The sequence below is a fragment of the Maylandia zebra genome, linkage group LG3 (assembly GCF_041146795.1).
Source record: "Maylandia zebra isolate NMK-2024a linkage group LG3, Mzebra_GT3a, whole genome shotgun sequence".
Taxonomy (NCBI): Eukaryota; Metazoa; Chordata; class Actinopteri; order Cichliformes; family Cichlidae; genus Maylandia; species Maylandia zebra.
This window is the reverse complement of record NC_135169.1, coordinates 1,052,459-1,070,000: the sequence shown is the minus strand read 5'-3', so window position 1 is coordinate 1,070,000 and position 17,542 is coordinate 1,052,459. Positions and strand designations below refer to the sequence as shown.

Genomic DNA, 17,542 nt, shown 5'->3' with positions numbered 1-17,542 from the left:
GACGAAAGGTGCAAACGCATAGAAAAATCTGCGTTTTCAAAAATACCCGGGTACGTGTGGATGTAGCGCATGCACCAGTTTATTGTATTTCCAGACTTGCTTTCGGCACAATTTACAGTGCACGCTACTCTGTTTTTTGTCAGACTTGAAATAGCCGAAATACCTTCACACTACGGAACTTCTATGGCTCTTCCGTTCGACAATCTCTCCGGCATTGGAACCTTCATCTGTTTTCTTTTCGGTAACCTTCGGTCACGCTCGGTTGATTTTTCTAGTCGGCACACTCATTTCCTCCATTACCCGGGCGGTACGGTGGCTGGCTGCTTCCCAAACAAACACACATGTGCGGCTTGGCACTTGTGCTGTACGTAACAAGTCACGTGACGTGACGCTGCGGCTGTGATTGGTTCGGCTCTGCGCTACTTAATTTGGATTGGCTGACCTCTTTTTTTTTTTTTTTTTTTTTTTTTTAAGAGGACAAGAGCGGCGAGGTCTATCGCGATAGTTTAATTTTTCTATCGAGAAAAAGTTATATCGCGATACATATCGTTATCGTTCTATCGCCCAGCTCTAGGTACAAGCTTTTTTTTTTTTTTTTTTCAAAAAAAGTTACTGTCTTTACAGATGTGGCAAGAAACTGAAAACATGCTGTTGTTTGCACATATTTAATAATCAGCTCTGCACAGGAGCTGAAGCAGGATGCAGCCTGTTGCTTTTACAGTATAATACTTGTAATAAAAGTACAGTAACAGTAATTAGTGACTGAGCAGCCCGGAGCGTTTCTCTTGATTTCTTTAGTCAGGGTAAATTCATTCACCTGCATGGGTTAGCTAAACGAACCCTGACAGCCGAGTCCTCATCTTAGCTAGCTAGGTCTCAGGACCGAGCTAAGGACGGTAGTTACGGATTAGCTTACAAACACGTTTAACTTACCGAAAAAGTGCAGCAGGGCCTCGGGTCCTTCTGTCGGGTAGTCCAGTTTACTGAAGAACACCTCAGGCTGTCAGGTTAAAACACTCGGTCATGTTTTCGTAGCGTAAACGCTGGCCCTCCTCTCAGAGCCTTCGCTCTATCTGCTATTCCCGAACAGAGATACGCAAGTTTCTCCATGACTGCAGCTGCCAGTCAAAGCTGTAATGATGACGTTTCACCCCAATTTAACATCACCGCGGTAGGAATTAGAATCAGACTTATGGGAGAGGAGACCCCTTGGACATCAATCAGCGTGATGAGAACTATTGAAAACAAAAGAAAGAATCTTTGGAAAAAAATTATCTGAGGAGAATAAATTTATTATAGTCTGACCCCAGTCCCATCCGCTAACATGGAGGAGGCGGGGTTTATGACCTATACTGCAGCCAGACACCAGGGGTCGGTAGAGACATTTTGGCTTCGTTTTTGGGGAGCTGTCGTGTCGTCCCATGTTTTATACAGTCTGTCACTACCCGATCCGTACCGGAAACCCGATCGGTGCCCCGCATGCGCGAAAGGTTTCTACTTCCGGTCGTAGCGTTTTACGATAGTTATGGGTCAGAGTATCTGTTAAGATGTTAAGACTCTCCGATCCTTACTGCGCATGTGTAAAGTCTGACCGTACAAATCGGGTCTACCCGATCCGTACCGCGCATGTGCAGATGTTTTCTTCTTCTTCTGTTCGTTTAATGGCAGTTTACTCCCCAGTGTACGAGGATACCGCCACCTGCTGACCGAGCGAAAAAACCCTATCATAAACTGAATTATCGTCATTACAAACGTGTGTTAAATCTGATTTAGCGATAGTCGAGTGTGTTTATGCTTGTCTGTGAGGAGAGAATTGTTGGAATAGTGATGATGATGTGCGCTATCACTGTCAATTGTCAGTAAACACTTCATCTGGCTGATGAATCTACACGTGAGATATTACAAAGTCTGCATTATTAACTCTGTAATTAGGCGCCATTCTTCTTATTTTACGGCGCTGTTGCTCAATCGGGGGACGCTCTCTGTTGAGGAGAAAAGCATGAATCCCGGGCAGTCGAAAAGAAGGCAGAGCTGTTGAGAAATGCTAGGAGCTAACTGGGCGCTAACCGCATCATTCAAATATATTGAATGTCGCAAAGAGAGGAAGTGACGTAAGATTTGCGCATGCGGGGTACCGATTAGTGATGGGATTTCCGGCTCTTTTTAGAGATCCGGATCTTTCGGTTTGGCTCACTACAAAGAGCCGGGTCTTTCGGCTCCGAACCGGCTCTTCAGGTTGTTTTGTTGCTTTAATTTATTTATTATTAACAATAATATAAAATTATGCACAAAAGGAATTACTAACGTAAAAAAAAGTGGTTTTATTTATATATGTTTATATATAAATATATGCGGTGGCCCCTAGAGACAAAACACGTACAAACTCCAAAACACATTTCTAGCATGAACTGAACTTCCAAAGCAGAGCTACTAGATCACTTAAATTACACAATTGAAAGCATGAAAGCATATGTGTATTGCTTGTGTATTTATACACAGGCACTCATATATATTCAAATAATTTAAAAACAATGTTCATTTACCTGTTACTACCACACACCAAATCCGGTCGTTGGTACTTGCTGGCTTGTGTAGCCACTAGGTAACAAAAGCTCAACACTGCACCTAGCATCCTGGAGCACTTCTGTTGTCTTTTGTACGTGTTTTGAGTTTTTACGTGCTTCGGAGTTTGTACGTGTTTTTACGTGTTTTGGAGTTTGTACGTGCATCAGAGTTCGTACGTGATTTGAAGTTTGTACGTGCTTTGTCTCTAGGGGCCACCGTAAATATACTTTTATTTATTCACTCCACATAAAATGTAATAAATAAATCATATAATACAAAAATCAACTATTCACATTTCAACTTTTAACTAATTAAATTTTCAGTTTTTTCCTTTTACAAATTTAAAGTAAAACAACACAAAACACTGCAAACCACAACACAATTAAATATAAATTAAAATATGAAAACTAAAAGAACATGCACATTCTCTGTCATATGGACCTGCATGAATAAACTTTCTGAATCCTTTATCATCTGCAACTGAAAATAGTTGTGGATGATTACTATACCTTTCTAATGTGACGTTGTTGTCCCTGGCTCTCTTTCTCTCCCTCTGGCTCTGTTCCTGTGCTGAGTGTAACTACCGCCCCTCCCCCCTCTTCCCAGCGTAAAGCACACAGCTCGCGTGCGGAGTGAAGCGAAAAAAAGTGCTAGAGAGAGGTTGAGAGAAAGGAAAAAAAAAAACATGTGACGACTCGCGATAAGGAGCCGGCTCGCGTCGTTCACGTCAAAGAGGCGGTTCTAAGAGCCATTTCGTTCACGAACGACCCATCACTAGTACCGATCGGGTTTCCGGTACGGATCGGGTAGTGACACAGTCATTGGTTGCAACAAGCTTAGCTTCTGTCTTGCTAGCGTGTGCTGCGCTCAGTGGATCGACAGTGCAGCATAGGCGGAGTAGTCGAACTCAGATCCACTGAGCTCTCAACAAGACGAGAAGAGACAGACAGCATTGTCAGAAGAAAAGCTGATTACCCTCCCCCTGGCTCTACCCGTGGCTTCATGTCCTGGGGTGGGGGTTGGCTGTTCTCTTGCCCTGCACTCCATTCTTTTGTTCATATTCCAAGATAATTTTTTCTATATGTACTCTTACCCTCTAGCAACCGCCATATTAGAATATTGCAAGCAATCACAAACGCTACAGTCTCTCTAACTTCAATGTATAGTAAGCAATCTATTATTCTCACTAGAGAAAAACTCAACATAAACTAAAACCACATCAAAGTTAGCTCCGTGCTTACCTTTAGATGAGCTCACAAACGAGAGAACTCTGTGATTAAGCTACAATCCAAGAGACAACGGTGGGCAGATCGATGCAGGTATCGATTGAAAAGTAGGTAGTTGTATATGTTCCTGTAAGTTTACTACTTTACTCCCGTTTCACGAAAAAGCAGCTGTCTCTGCTCGACTCCTCTCCTGCACACGCACTTTGCTCCGCCCCCTTTACCCAGCTCTGCAGCGATTTTTTTTGCTGTGCGGCCACGTGACTAAGCTGCGCAACGTAATCACGTGGTGCGTTATTTCAAAATTAGCGCAGATAGCGCTCCTATGGGATCAGAACATTTGCTGTGTCTGAATTCAGGGGAAGGATGCTCATAAGGACACTACCCACCTACGTCACAAGGTAATGTCCTTAGACAAACTGGTAGTCAGAAAGTGAGCGACTGTGGATCGCCCCCTTTTTTCAAGAGCGTCTGGCTGCAACCACCGGGAAGCGTCATATTGCGACTTCACACTAACCGGAAACACGTGACTTCCACAGTAACCGGAAACACGTAACTTCAGTTAAATCGACTTTGACAGCTAAAACGAAATTGTGTTTTTTTATTATTCATGCAGCTGATAAATAAATTTGGTTCTAAGTGGGGTTTTTTAACAATATGGGTTTATTAAAAAAATCCATCTCTTCAGCTTGTTTGTGGAAAAAGTCTTATGTGCTACTAAAAAGTTCAAAAATCTCTGTTTTCTTTGTTATACTTAAGGATGACATTGATGCTCGAAGGGAGGCCCTCATCAAAGTGCTCCACATCTGTGTGAAAGACAATTGCAACATCTTGGTGCAGGAGTTCATGGTGAGTGTTTTATGAGTAGATTGTGGCTTTGCAACATTTAAAAATGCATTTAGTTATCCACTTGATCCTCATTGGACTGGTTAGGACCAGTAGTCGTCTTTAATAATTTGAAGTTCACATGAGGCCTGGTAGTGAAGTCAGCCACCGGCCCTTGAGGCCCCACCCCCACCCTGTATTAGGGGTCACATCAGTGTGAAAAAACTTTAAATTTGTCATTCTAGTGAACAAAGGAAAATCCCACCAATATTTACATTAGCTTTTGTTTGAAAAAAAAATGACCAACTGACCAACAGCTAACCAAATTGTGAGGCTGAAAGTCTAAATTCTAACATCTTCTGAGTGACATAACCTGGATTTCTGATGGGCCGGTGTCTTTCTAACAAAAACTAATGTAAAGCATTTTAAATTATTATGTTTTTCACTCTCTCTTAGAAACTCTGTTAGACCATGAATGGCAGCATGGCAGGCCACTCTTTGGCTATAGCTATTTACTATGTTGCTTGCATTGGTTTAGAGAGTTTAAAAAGGAATCTTAAAGAAATGTTTTGTGTTTAACCAGGACTTGACTGTGGCCACTGCACAGATTGAGAAAACCACAATGAACATCTGTCTCCAGAGGATGCGCCAGGCAATGACTTTTATGATGTTGGCATCATCATCGAGGGTATAGTAGTTCTTCAAGATCTGGATAACGTGACAGGGCTGGGGGTTTTTTTTGTTGTTGTTGTTTGTTTTTCCTGTTGCTCTGTACAAGTTCTCTGTTTGTCTGTTTGGCAGCATTTTTCAATTTCTGTTTGTATTTTTCTTTCTTTTACTAGTGAAGAGATGTAGCGTGAACAGTTATACAGTCTAAATATCCCATATGTGGATATGGTATTTTCAGTTTCATTCGGTTGAAGTAAAGAACGTTGAATATTTCTAAGTTTGCTGTTTTGAACCAAGATGTCACAGTATGATCAGTGCTGTAATTTTTGACAGTCACTGTATCAATGTTATTTTTGCGTCTCTTGAATAAAGGTTTTGACCTGCAAGTGCTAAATTCTTTAGTTATTGGGGTAAAATGGGTAATGTTAATAGGAAGGTGTTTGCCAATTCAGTAACCTAATTCAATGTTAATAGAAACTAACATTACCTCAAATTGTTTAGTTATAATTGTTGTTTAACTGAATCTTGATGTCACAGGCCTTAAATAGAATGTTTTGTATTGCTCTTTCCCAAGATGGTTAACTGCAGAGATGGGCAGTAACACGTTACTTGTAACGCGTTACTGTAATCTGATTACTTTTTTCAAGTAACTAGTAAAGTAAGGGATTACTATTACAAAAACGGTAATTAGATTACCGTTACTTTCCCGTAGGAACGCTGCGTTACTGCGTTACTAAAACCGTAATTTTTTTGCGAGAATGTCTCACGACAGTGACGTAAGCAAGTGCGACGTTCATGACAACAGCTGTGTGCAGATCAACAGTGGATCATATAGCAGTGTGGGAGAGGGTATGAGCGTGCAGCGTTTAAAGTGTGGAAGTACTGACCTTATTTTAAGTTTGATTCCATAAAAAGTGACAAAAACATTAGTGTCCGTTGTGCGTGGGAAGTGTTACGGATTCAAATATTGGGGATGGATACAAGAGGAAAAACCACAATAACAACACTGGTCCGGCTGGGTTGAGTCAAACGATGATTTTAATGATCACACGCGTGGGAGATGGACACTGTACGCAGACAGCATCAGATCTCGAAATGGTGGAGCATTGATCAAACTCTTATAGCCTCTAGTGGCCCCCACCTAATCATAAAAGCCTAAACATTCACATTCTTTCTCTCACACAGCGCCTAAGCTACGACCTTGGCTCCCTGTTTATCTGCTCCTGCTGAGATGGGGCAGAAAACTCCAGCATGTTCTGTTCTCTTCTACTCAGACAAATAAGGCGATGACTTTCTGCAAACAGTATTTCTTATAACTCAGCAGTATAATGCATCATAAAGCAATATCATTCATTCACAATAAATCAGCAGTCTAATGTAATGCAAATCAGTTTAACAAATGCAATAGTTACCACCTTCTTCTAATTCAGGAGAATAATGCAAACTAAAACTACATAATAATTCACAATCTTTAATTAGGGGTATAACATGGCATAAAATAATATTATAATCCCACAGAAGAAAACTTCTTTTTCAGCGAAAAAAAACCCTAAACTTCCGAGCAAGCACTGAGTGCGCTACCACTTAATGGGAAATTCACAGAGAAACTCGCGGATTCTTCCACTGACCGCTGCGGTACACCTGCACCAGGATAAACCTCCGCCTACCCCACTCCTGCTTTACAGGTGATTATAGAGCAACAGGACCGCTAGTCTTTGACTTTATTTATTTTCTGCTGTGTTTTACTTGCATCTATTTGAAAGACTGAGTGTAAACACAAAAAAAGATTTTATTTTATGTGCTGGAATGTGCAGAAAATAGGTTTAAATATTAAACAAATTTCTTCCAGTCAGAGAATGTTGCATATAATTAAATTTTTGCTTGATGCATAAAGTTAAAAGGTTAAAACTAATAAAACAAGTTTTAAAAAGAGACTTTTCCATTTGATTACATTTTGTATGATGGATTATGCAGAAAAAGTAGAATTGGGCTGAAAGATCTATCGCTTTATCGTTGTAGTCTCTGCTCGTTAGCACATTTAAAAAGATCTCCATGTCCTCTGCAAACTGAAAAACAAAGAAAAAGAAGTCCCTCTACAAAAAAACACAGCAGATGACAGGCCAGGCAAACATCTATTGACCTGTTTGAATGCCTCCTCCTCATGTGAGCCTTGAAGTTTTTTTGTAAGAAGACTAAGACCACAGTGAGGGCGTTTCATTTCCATGGACTTTCCACAAGCCGCAGTTTCATTTAGCACAGAGGGTAGAGCACATGTATGTTCTACCGAATATTCAGAAAATGGTTTAGATGCTGGAGACAAGACATCGAGAGGGAGACCAGGCTCCACGGAGAGTTCAGCAGGAGCAGTCCTGAATGCTGACATGACAATAATTGACTTGCCATATCCCCACGCTGTATGACTGTCATGTTGCAGACAGGGCAGTGAAAGTACACCGGCATATCATTTTGGCTGTAAGAGAGAAAATAAACAAAGAAAAACAACAACATGTAATTTAAATGTAGTTATATAGGGCTTTGGAGCGTGATGCCACAGGGGTGTGCGTGGAAAGGATTTTGGCCCGATCCACCATTTTGGGGGTCTAGCGCAAGTGAAAAGGGAGCACGACCGGCAAGAGAATAAGGTTGAAAATGGTTTTCATTCTTTCCCAACCTGGAAGCAACATGAGGCAGCTCGTGTATCAATGTTACCAAACGAAGGTGTCTAGCCTGTAATAATGTGAATTATTGTTTGCAAGATGTTTTGTTCCACAATAGATTGTGTTGCTGCACGGACGTTTTAGAGTGTCACACAAGTAAGGATTGTTAGGCTGTATGTTGCTGTTGTACATGGCAGAGGACCAATCTGAGTCACATGACTTGTTAATAAAACTTACTACCCCGTTGGGTAGGAAATAGATATTCTGGAGTCTGTCGTGAATGAGACCAGAATATAACATAGCCTGGATAGCAGCTGTGAGACGAGCTGACGTGCAGTTCTCTTCCATCTCCAAATATCTGTTGGTGCTCCAGACATTTTCATTCCGGTAAGTTCTAAATATGTTCATATCACTCTTTATAGCCTATTAGTTTTATTTTCGATGCGCTCTGAGGTCATAACAAATTAGTACAAACATCCTACTGAGTGATTTTGCAGAACTACCTTCTATTTATAGAGTTGCTAATTATTTGGCATTATTGCAGCAAACCAGCCTATGAAATGTATGAAACATCATGACTGGGTTCCAGCGCTACACAAGGGACCTGCTTCAAACATACCACCATGCCAATCAGATTACTTCTTCCATGTGAGAGTGAAGAGGTGACCCTTCTGGATAAGATGGTGAAGGTTTGCTGCGTTTTGGTGAACAGTGTGGTAATAAAAACAGGGAAAAATGAAACCTGCTCCTGTTAAATATTCTTAAGTATTGTGCTGTTAAAATTGCTGTATTTTTTCAAAAGATACAGTAAATAAAGTAATGATAGTAGTGGGGGATATCATGTAAACACTCATGATTTTGTGTAAACATTTTGTCATTTGTAAACTATAAATGACATGGATTCTACATTGTAACTGATGTGATGTTCTATAAGGTGGCTTCAATAAAAAAAAAAAGAGGCAAAAATTAGTTTGTTTCTTTATTCAACTTTTGAACAGTGGTACTCAGTCAGTACATATTCAGTAAATGCAAATTATTTACACGGCAGTGCACTACAGGCATAAATCTAGACCCCTAGATAAAACATTATGGGTCATTCCCCCTGAGTGGATCCGGGGCAGGCGTGGGAGGTTTGGGGTTCGGGGGTGCTTCGCCTCCGTGCTGGGGCTCTGGCTGGGTCTTGGGGGCTTCGGTCCTTGTCGGTGTGTCACCGAGGTTGTGAGCGGGTGGGTGCACGGGGGCTTAGCCCTGGAGCAAGGGGCCTTTTGTGCATCGGACTAACTGGGGGGCTCTTCAACTGGCGGGGAGGTTGTTCCATTCTTGCAGGAGTCCACTCTGCAGGTGGGGGAGAGACATAGGAGAGGTGGAGAATAAACTTAACCTGGGTGTCTGTTGTCTTGTCAAATCAAATCAAATCAAATCAAATCAAATCACTTTTAATGTCACATCACATGTGCAGGTACATTGGTACAGTACATGTGAGTGAAATTCTTGTGTGCGAGCTTCACAAGCAACAGAGTTGTGCAAAATACAATAATGTAAACAAGCAAAATACAAGAATGGCTACATCTGAACTAATAAATATATGTAGAATATATAATAGTATATGCATTTCTGGATGTGTATACTAAATATTTTTCTACGTGTGTGTGTGTGTGTGTGTGTACACATATTTTACAAATTAAATAGAGTAAACAATAAATAAAATATATAAAAAATATACAGAGTTGAGACATGTGCAAAACAGTGGCATTACTGTACAGTATGGAGTGCATAATGTTGAAGTTCCAGTAGTGAAGCTGAGTGTCTATGACGTGTTCAGCAGTCTGATGGCCTGATGGAAGAAGCTGTCTCTCAGTCTGCTGGTACGGGACCGGATGCTGCAGAACCTCCTTCCTGATGGAAGTAGTCTGAACAGTTTATGGCTGGGGTGACTGGAGTCCTTGATGATCCTCCCCGCTTTCCTCAGGCAGCGCTTCCTGTAGATGTCTTGGAGGGAGGGAAGCTCACCTCCAATTATTCGTTCAGAGCGCCGCACTACTCGCTGGAGAACTTTGCAGTTGTAGGTGGTGCTGTTGCCATACCAGGTGGTGATGCATCCAGTGAGGATGCTCTCAATGGCACAGTGATAGAAGGTCCTGAGGATGCGGGGGCTCATGCCGAATCTTTTCAGTCTCCTGAGAAAGAAGAGGCGCTGCTGCGCCTTCTTCACTGTTTTGTTTGTGTGTACTGACCACGTAAGATCCTCAGCCAGATGTACACCAAGGAACCGGAAGCTGCTCACTCTCTCCACAGCAGCGCCGTTGATGGTGATGGGGGTGTGTACTTCTCTGCACCTCCGGAAGTCCACTATCAACTCCTTTGTCTTTGCGACGTTGAGGGTGAGATGGTTGTCTTGACACCAGTGGGTCAGGGCGCTGACCTCCTCCCTGTAAGCCGTCTCATCACCATTGGTGATAAGACCCACCACTGTAGTGTCGTCCGCAAACTTCACAATGATGTTGGAGTTGTTAGTGGCCGTGCAGTCGTAGGTGTAGAGTGAGTATAGGAGAGGGCTCAGTACACACCCCTGTGGAGCACCAGTGTTCAGTGTGATGGGGGATGAGGTGATGCTGCCCAGTCTGACCACTTGGCGTCTGTCAGACAGGAAGCTAAGGATCCAGCTGCAGAGGGAGCTGCTCAGTCCTAGATCCTGCAGTTTCCTGTCCATGTTCGAGGGAACGATGGTATTGAATGCTGAGCTGTAATCTACAAACAGCATTCTCACATACGTGTCTCTCTTCTCCAGGTGTGACAGGGCAGTATGTAGTGTCAGGGCTATGGCATCATCAGTGGACCTGTTGTGGTGGTATGCGAACTGTAGAGGGTCCAGTGAGTCGGGTAGTGCAGAGCAGATGAAGTCCCTGACCAGCTTCTCGAAGCATTTGCTCACGATGGGGGTCAGGGCTACAGGTCGCCAGTCGTTCAATGAGGAGATGGTGGAGGATTTGGGTACAGGGACGATGGTGGCCATTTTGAAGCAGGCTGGGACTACAGACAGAGAGAGGGAAAGGTTGAAGATGTGCGTGAACACTCCAGCCAGCTGAGCCGCGCATGACTTGAGGACGCGGCCGGGAATCCCATCCGGACCAGTAGCTTTGCGTGCGTACACCTTCCTGAAGCACTTCCGCACATCCTCCTCAGACACAGTGTGCGCACTGACGTCATCCGCGGTGCGCACATTGTCCGGTCTCATGGTGTTCGCTGTGTCGAATCTAGCGTAGAATACGTTTAGATCCTCACACAGAGAGGCCGTGGTCTGCGGTGTGCTGGGTTTCCCTCTAAAGTCTGCGATCGTGTTTAGTCCCTGCCACATACTCCGAGGGTTGTCAAACTGTTGCTCCACCCTGTCCCTGTACTCACGTTTGGCTGCTTTGATCGTCTTCCGGAGTTGGTAATGTGCGTGTTTGTAGTCCGATGTGTTCGCGGAGGCAAAGGCGGTGTTCCGTGCCGCCAGTGCCGCGCGAACATCTCCGTTAATCCAGGGTTTTTGATTTGGGAAGGATTTGACTGTTCTGGATGGGACGACATCTTCCACACATTTCCTGATAAATCCGCAGACTGAGTCTGTGTACTCATCAATGTTCCTAGCAGCCACGTGAAACATTTCCCAGTCCGCGTGATCAAAACAGTCCCGCAGCGCAAACTCCGATTGGTCCGTCCAACAGTGCACCGCCCTCCGGGTTGGAGCTTCCTGTTTCAGCATCTGCCTGTAGGAGGGCAGGAGCAGGATGGAGCGGTGATCTGATTGGCCGAATGGGGCGCGGGGGAGGGCTTTGTACGCATCCCGGAAAGAGGTGTAGCAGTGGTCGAGAAGCCGGTCTCCACGAGTGTTGACGTGGATGTGTTGGTGGAGTTTGGGTGAAACTTTCTTCAGGTTTCCCTTATTAAAGTCCCCGGCTGTGATAAACGCTGCCTCTGGGTGTGCGGTTTCCTCGCTGCTGATCGCGCTGTACAGTTCCCTGAGTGCTCGGTCAGTGTTGGCTTGTGGGGGAATGTAAACAGCCGTAATAATCACTGCTGTAAATTCCCTCGGTAGCCAGAATGGCCGGCACTTAATCATCAGGTACTCCAGGTCCAGTGAGCAGAAGGATTTGACCGGGTGCACGTTCGCATAATCACACCAGCTGTTGTTGATCATGAAACACACACCACCGCCTCTGCTTTTCCCAGTAAGATCCTGTGACCTGTCCGCGCGATGCACGGAGAACCCCGGTAGTTGTATTGCGGAGTCCGGTACCTTGTCCGATAGCCAGGTTTCTGTGAGGCAGATCACGCAGCAGTCCCGCATCTCTCACTGGAATGAGATCCGTGCCCGAAGCTCGCACAGCTTGTTCTCCAGAGACTGCACATTAGCCAGTAATAAACTGGGTAACGGTGGTCTGTTAGTGCGCCGTCTCAGTTGAACCAGAACGCCAGATCTTCTCCCTCTGTGTCGGTGTTTGCGGCCTCCAGGGCCAGAGAACAAAGGCGTCTCAGGTGAGATGAATGGGGGGTCTGCGAACGGAGGGTCCGTGTTGCAAAACTTGAACTCCAGAAAGTTATAAGAAAGACCGTCTTTTATGTCCAGTAAGGTTTGTCGGTCGTACACAAGGAGACATGTGCTACTCGCGAAAAAATGAAGGGAAAGTAAAATTAAACACAGAAAAAAGCTGTTGCTTGGGGGAGCTTGCGACGAGGCTGCCATACTCGGCGCCATCTTGGGTAAACATCTTGTGTAGTCTGGGAGACGATTGAATGTTGGGGTGGGTACAGTTTCCTCTGCGGTGGGGTAGGGTGGGCTGCCCCGGGTCCTGTGGGGCTTGGCAGTGCTACCGTAGGCCCCGGGCTGGATGGACCTGGGCTCCCTTGCCTTGGTGGGTACCAGAGGACGGGGGTGCCTACTGGGGTCAGCGGGGGAGCTAGCCCTAAGGAGGCGCATCCTCCCCTCCCTCCTTTTCCTCCCCATCCCCGGCTACCTCCCTCTTCCCGCTCCACCACACTCACCCACACAGGTAGGGCCTTGGGGTGCGGGTGTGTCACGAGGGTGCAGGGGAGACGTTCCCCCCCCTCTGTCCCCTTCTGGCCACCTGTGCCTCAATTTTATCTCACAACTTAGACATCCACATTACTTACACTCTCACAACACACACATATATATAGGGCCTTGAGGGTGGGCACGTTAACGGCGTCCAGTGGATGGTCTGTGTACTCCAACCTACCTCTGGCGCTGGTGCCCACCTCTCAATTTTAAATCCATGTAGACATTGAGGGTTCTCGGGAGGGGCCGTGCTAACACCTGCTGCTCTCTGGCATGCTCTCCCTTGTTTTAAATGCACTTAATACAGGGGTGTCAAACTGAAATACACAGTGGGCCAAAATTCAAAACTGGATCAAAGTCGCGGGCTAACATTAATATTTATTGAAAAAAAAATCTTCCTCCAAATATAACAAGGAATCTTTTCTTATGGACTCAAACAAGTTTTGCTGAAAAACTGAGTATGGAACAAGCAAAGCTTAATACTAAACAATACATATAACTTATATAAACGTATATATAACTTAATATTGCACACATGCAAAATCGAAATTCCAATTAAATAACACATCAGTGGAATTCATTTCTTAAATAAAAATTGTATTTGCAGCCAAAACACCAACAGAGCATTCTGGGAATTGTAATATTAGCAGTACATGAACTGTATAATACCAGCAGGCCAGCTCTAATAGTAATTTTGTATGGCTTCGCGGGCCAAATGTAATTAGGCTACGGGCCAAATTTGGCCCGCGGGCCAGAGTTTGACACGTATGCTTTAGAACAACACGCAGCAACACTACACATGAGCGGGAGGAGGGAGGTATGGGGTCTTCACACACCCCCGTTCTCTGCTAGCCGTCGGGGCGGGGGGGCTGGGAGGAGATGTTGGCTGTCCGATTGGCCTCCCTGCTGCTGCGGAGCCTGGGACGGTCTGCTTGCCTCCACCCTGGGGGGAAGGGTAACATCTCTTGGGTCTGGGTTCTGTTTCCCCCTCTGGGGGCGAGGGTACCTGGGCCCGGGGTGTAGAGTATGTTTGGGGAGTGTGATTGTGTGTACATGTCCATTTATGTCAGTCCTTACGTTGGGTGAGTGCTGAGTGTTTGTGTCAGAATGCATGTTTGTGTCTGTGTGTGCCTGTTTGTCTGTGTCTATATGTCAGGTCAGGTCTTAGACTCCACCTCTCTGGGAACTCCCAGGCCCTCCAAGGCCTATCTCCCCTCACCACACTCCCTGCCGGTGACTGATGCTCTCAGGGGTCGTACGTTGGTGGTTCTTGGTGTCCGGGGCTGGGCGCTCTGGTATGTACCAGCTCACTCCCGGGGGCTACTTGGCGGGGCCTGGCACCTGTTGCTCGGTCAGGCCTCCTCCGGGGTGCGGGGGGCCCTCGGGCCTCCGGCTTCTGGGCCTGCAGCTCGGTCACTCTGGCACAGCTGGCTACCGGCAGAGCCGGCGGGCACGCCGGTGCAACCCCTCTAGTTTCTGCTCGGTGGCTACTGGGTGACGCCTCGTCTGGGGATCCTCAGCCCTTCCCATGAAGGTGGCACGGATGACCCTCCGGTGGTCCTCCTTGGGCTCTCGTGCTCTGGGGCCTCTGGATGTCTGGGGCCTGGATCTCCTCCATGCCTGCTTCATGCCCTGGGGGACGGGGCTATGGCTCGCTACATCCTCTTGCAGACCATTACATGTGGAAACCATTTGAATACAAGCGCGCTGATCCACACAGGTATGCACACGGATGTTCACTGCTCGTAGACTTAAATTACACCTTTCTTGGCTGCTACTTCAAAGCACATTGTGCGCTGTCTGTCCTGCGTGCTGCACAACAACATTGAATATTTAATATTTACTGCTGTTTACACTTAGCTAGATTAATGCGATGGTGTTGTGTTTAGTATGTTGCTTTGTTTTGGGTTTTTTTGTTTTTTTTTTTCTTGTTTTCTATTCTTCTTCTCTCAACAGGTGATCCAGGAGATTTTTTTTTCTCCCCTCCTTTCTCACTGTCCCTCTCCCCTTCTGTTTTTCCTTTCCTTCCTCTTTCTCTCTCCCTTTCCTATCCCTCACTCATGTCTGTCCCGTCTGTAACAACTGAAAATAAAACAAAATAAATAATAAAAACAAAGGTCGATCAAATGGACCAATACGGCAATGCCACGATGATCCATTTGGCAAAGTAAATCCACTGGGTATCCTTGTTGGTCTCTAGACAACAATTCTGATGGCTAAAGAACCAAATGGGACAGGCAAAAAAAAAAAAAAAGGAATAGAGAGTATTAGTATTTATAAAAGTATAAATCTCTTTGTGACAAACTTTACAATGTTGATGCAGGTGAAATGAGAGACATGAATAAAGCACAATATGCAGTAAATGGAACAATGTGCATTGATGTCAGATAGTGAAAAGCAGTGAAGTGACTTTGTTCAATAACAAGCAAAAATCAAATATGTTTGAAAGGGACCACTAAATGCTAGTCAGAGGTGTAAAAAGTGCACACATTCCTTACTTAAGTTTAGATACCTCGGGGGTATGACCCATATGGAAAAGACACATATAAATCTTAAAAAGTTTGTATCTGTCTTGTGTGGAACTTGAGTGAAAACACATATAAGATCCCTTGAAAAATTATATAATGAAACTTGTATGTTTTGGATACTTACTAAAACAATATATGAAAGTAATGAGAAAGTGGCCACTTTCATGAGTAAATCATGTAAGTTTTTACTATTTCTTTTCCATATGGGGACTGTTGTTGTAACACTAACAAAGTGCCAGTGCCAGCGGTCCATTGCAGAGGGATTCCAGGAGCTCTGGAACTTTCTTCTCTGCTGTGGAGCTCTGGATGGGAAGCACGTCCAGACAAAAGCACCCCATATATCATATAGAGATTGAGAATGTGACGTCATTCAGGGGTAAAACTGCAAAGGATTATGGGAACTCATGGCAAGAGGTACTAGCGCACGCAGGCTTTCAATTTAAATCATTTACACAGCGATAAAAAGGTACACAAAAAATGGCAAGAAGCTGTTGTATTATTAACTGCAATAGCCGAGAGGAACAGAAGACTGCCCTTAACAGCCCTATAACTAAGACCGAAGTGTTTAAGGCTATTAAATCACTACGAAGTGGAAAGTCACCAGGGCCTGATGGCTTCTGTTGTGAATTTTATAAACAGTTTCGGGATATTATTGTGGAACCGCTTCTTGATATGTTCAACCACTCCTTCATTACGGGTGAATTCCCACAGACACTGAAGGAAGCCAACATTTCCCTAATTCTAAAGAAAGGGAAGTGTCCTGATTTGTGCGGATCCTATAGACCTATAGCCCTCTTGAATGTGGATAGGAAACTGCTTTCTAAAATTCTGGCCTCCCGCTTAGAATTTTTTTTACCTGTGCTGATAAGGGAGGACCAGACAGGCTTCATAAAGGGTCGAAACTCAGCCACCAATGTTAGACGCTTACTGAACGCTATTGTAGCTTTCAAGCAAAAATCTATTGACGGCCTGGTGCTTTCTCTCGATGCGGAGAAAGCATTTGACAGAATTGAGTGGTCTTATTTGTTGTATACTCTGGGCAAATTCGGCTTAGGGGAGAATTTTATAAAATGGGTCAAAGTTATCTACAATAATCCACATGCAGCAGTCCTGACTAATGGACTTAGGTCTGATTACTTCAACACTCATAGGGGAGTTATGCAGGGCTGCCCCTTATCGCCCCTTCTATTCGTTCTGGCCATAGAGCCTCTTGCTGAGGCCATAAGGGCGACGCCCACAATACGTAGTTTAGAGATTGGACAGCTGTGTCATAAAATAACCTTATACGTGGACGACATCTTGATTCTTTTGACTAACCCTGTAACATCCGTACCCAGTCTCATTGAGGTGATTGACAGGTTTAGCCATTTCTCTGGCTATAGAATCAATTTGGCTAAGTCAGAGGCCATGCCTCTCGGTACTCTTTTCACAATGCCGGCTACTGTTCCTTCTTTTCCTTTTAAATGGTCTCCTAATGGATTTGTGTATTTGGAGATCTTTATTACCCCATCTCTCGACCAATTGTACAAAGCCAACTTCACACCCTTATTTGGCAAACTCAAACAGGACCTAGAGCGGTGGGCGTCACTTCCTGTCTCCTGGCTAGGACGCATTGCCCTGATCAAAATGAATATGCTGCCCAGGCTATTGTATCCTATCCAAATGATCCCCGTCTTGTTCTCTAAGAGAGTACTGAAGGACATAAATGGTTGGCTCACCTCTTTCATCTGGAACAAGCGCAGACCCAGACTCAAGATGGCAGTGTTGCATCTGCCAAGCTCCAGGGGCGGCTTGGATCTACCTAATATTAGATTGTATCAGCTTTCTGCCCATTTAAGATTTGTGAGCGACTGGGTTAGGGGTAAAACCTCAATCTGGTCGGATATTGAGACAGCTCTGTCACAATGCAAACTGAGCGATCTATTATTTTGTAATGATTTTAACGGAATTAAGGCCCTTTGTACAAATCCTGTAACAATCAACACCCTAAAAGCGTGGCGAATTGCCCGCCGTCTT

General features: G+C 44.6%; 1 protein-coding gene and 1 long non-coding RNA gene across 8 annotated transcripts in view; one reads left to right on the top strand and one right to left on the bottom strand.

Moving 5' to 3' along the window:
- LOC112430726 (uncharacterized) overlaps positions 1 to 17,542 on the bottom strand; it is a 66,563-nt gene that overhangs the window by 11,147 nt on the left and 37,874 nt on the right. For 2 of the 7 annotated variants that reach the window (XM_076878305.1, XM_076878308.1), the window contains exons 1-2: positions 3,807 to 4,145; positions 934 to 1,000 (exon numbers count right to left, since the gene is read on the bottom strand). The exons of 2 other annotated variants lie outside the window; for them this stretch is intronic. The gene's annotated coding sequence lies outside the window, so the exon portion shown is untranslated. Of the gene's footprint in view, positions 1 to 933; positions 1,001 to 3,074; positions 3,780 to 3,806; positions 4,146 to 17,542 lie in introns of those variants that run through there. 3 more of the 7 variants (XM_076878310.1, XM_076878304.1, XM_076878316.1) reach the window with 3 other exon arrangements.
- Positions 4,068 to 5,668, top strand: LOC143414287 (uncharacterized). Its single transcript, XR_013094817.1, has 3 exons — positions 4,068 to 4,189; positions 4,548 to 4,637; positions 5,197 to 5,668. It is a non-coding gene; the product is annotated as an uncharacterized LOC143414287 (long non-coding RNA).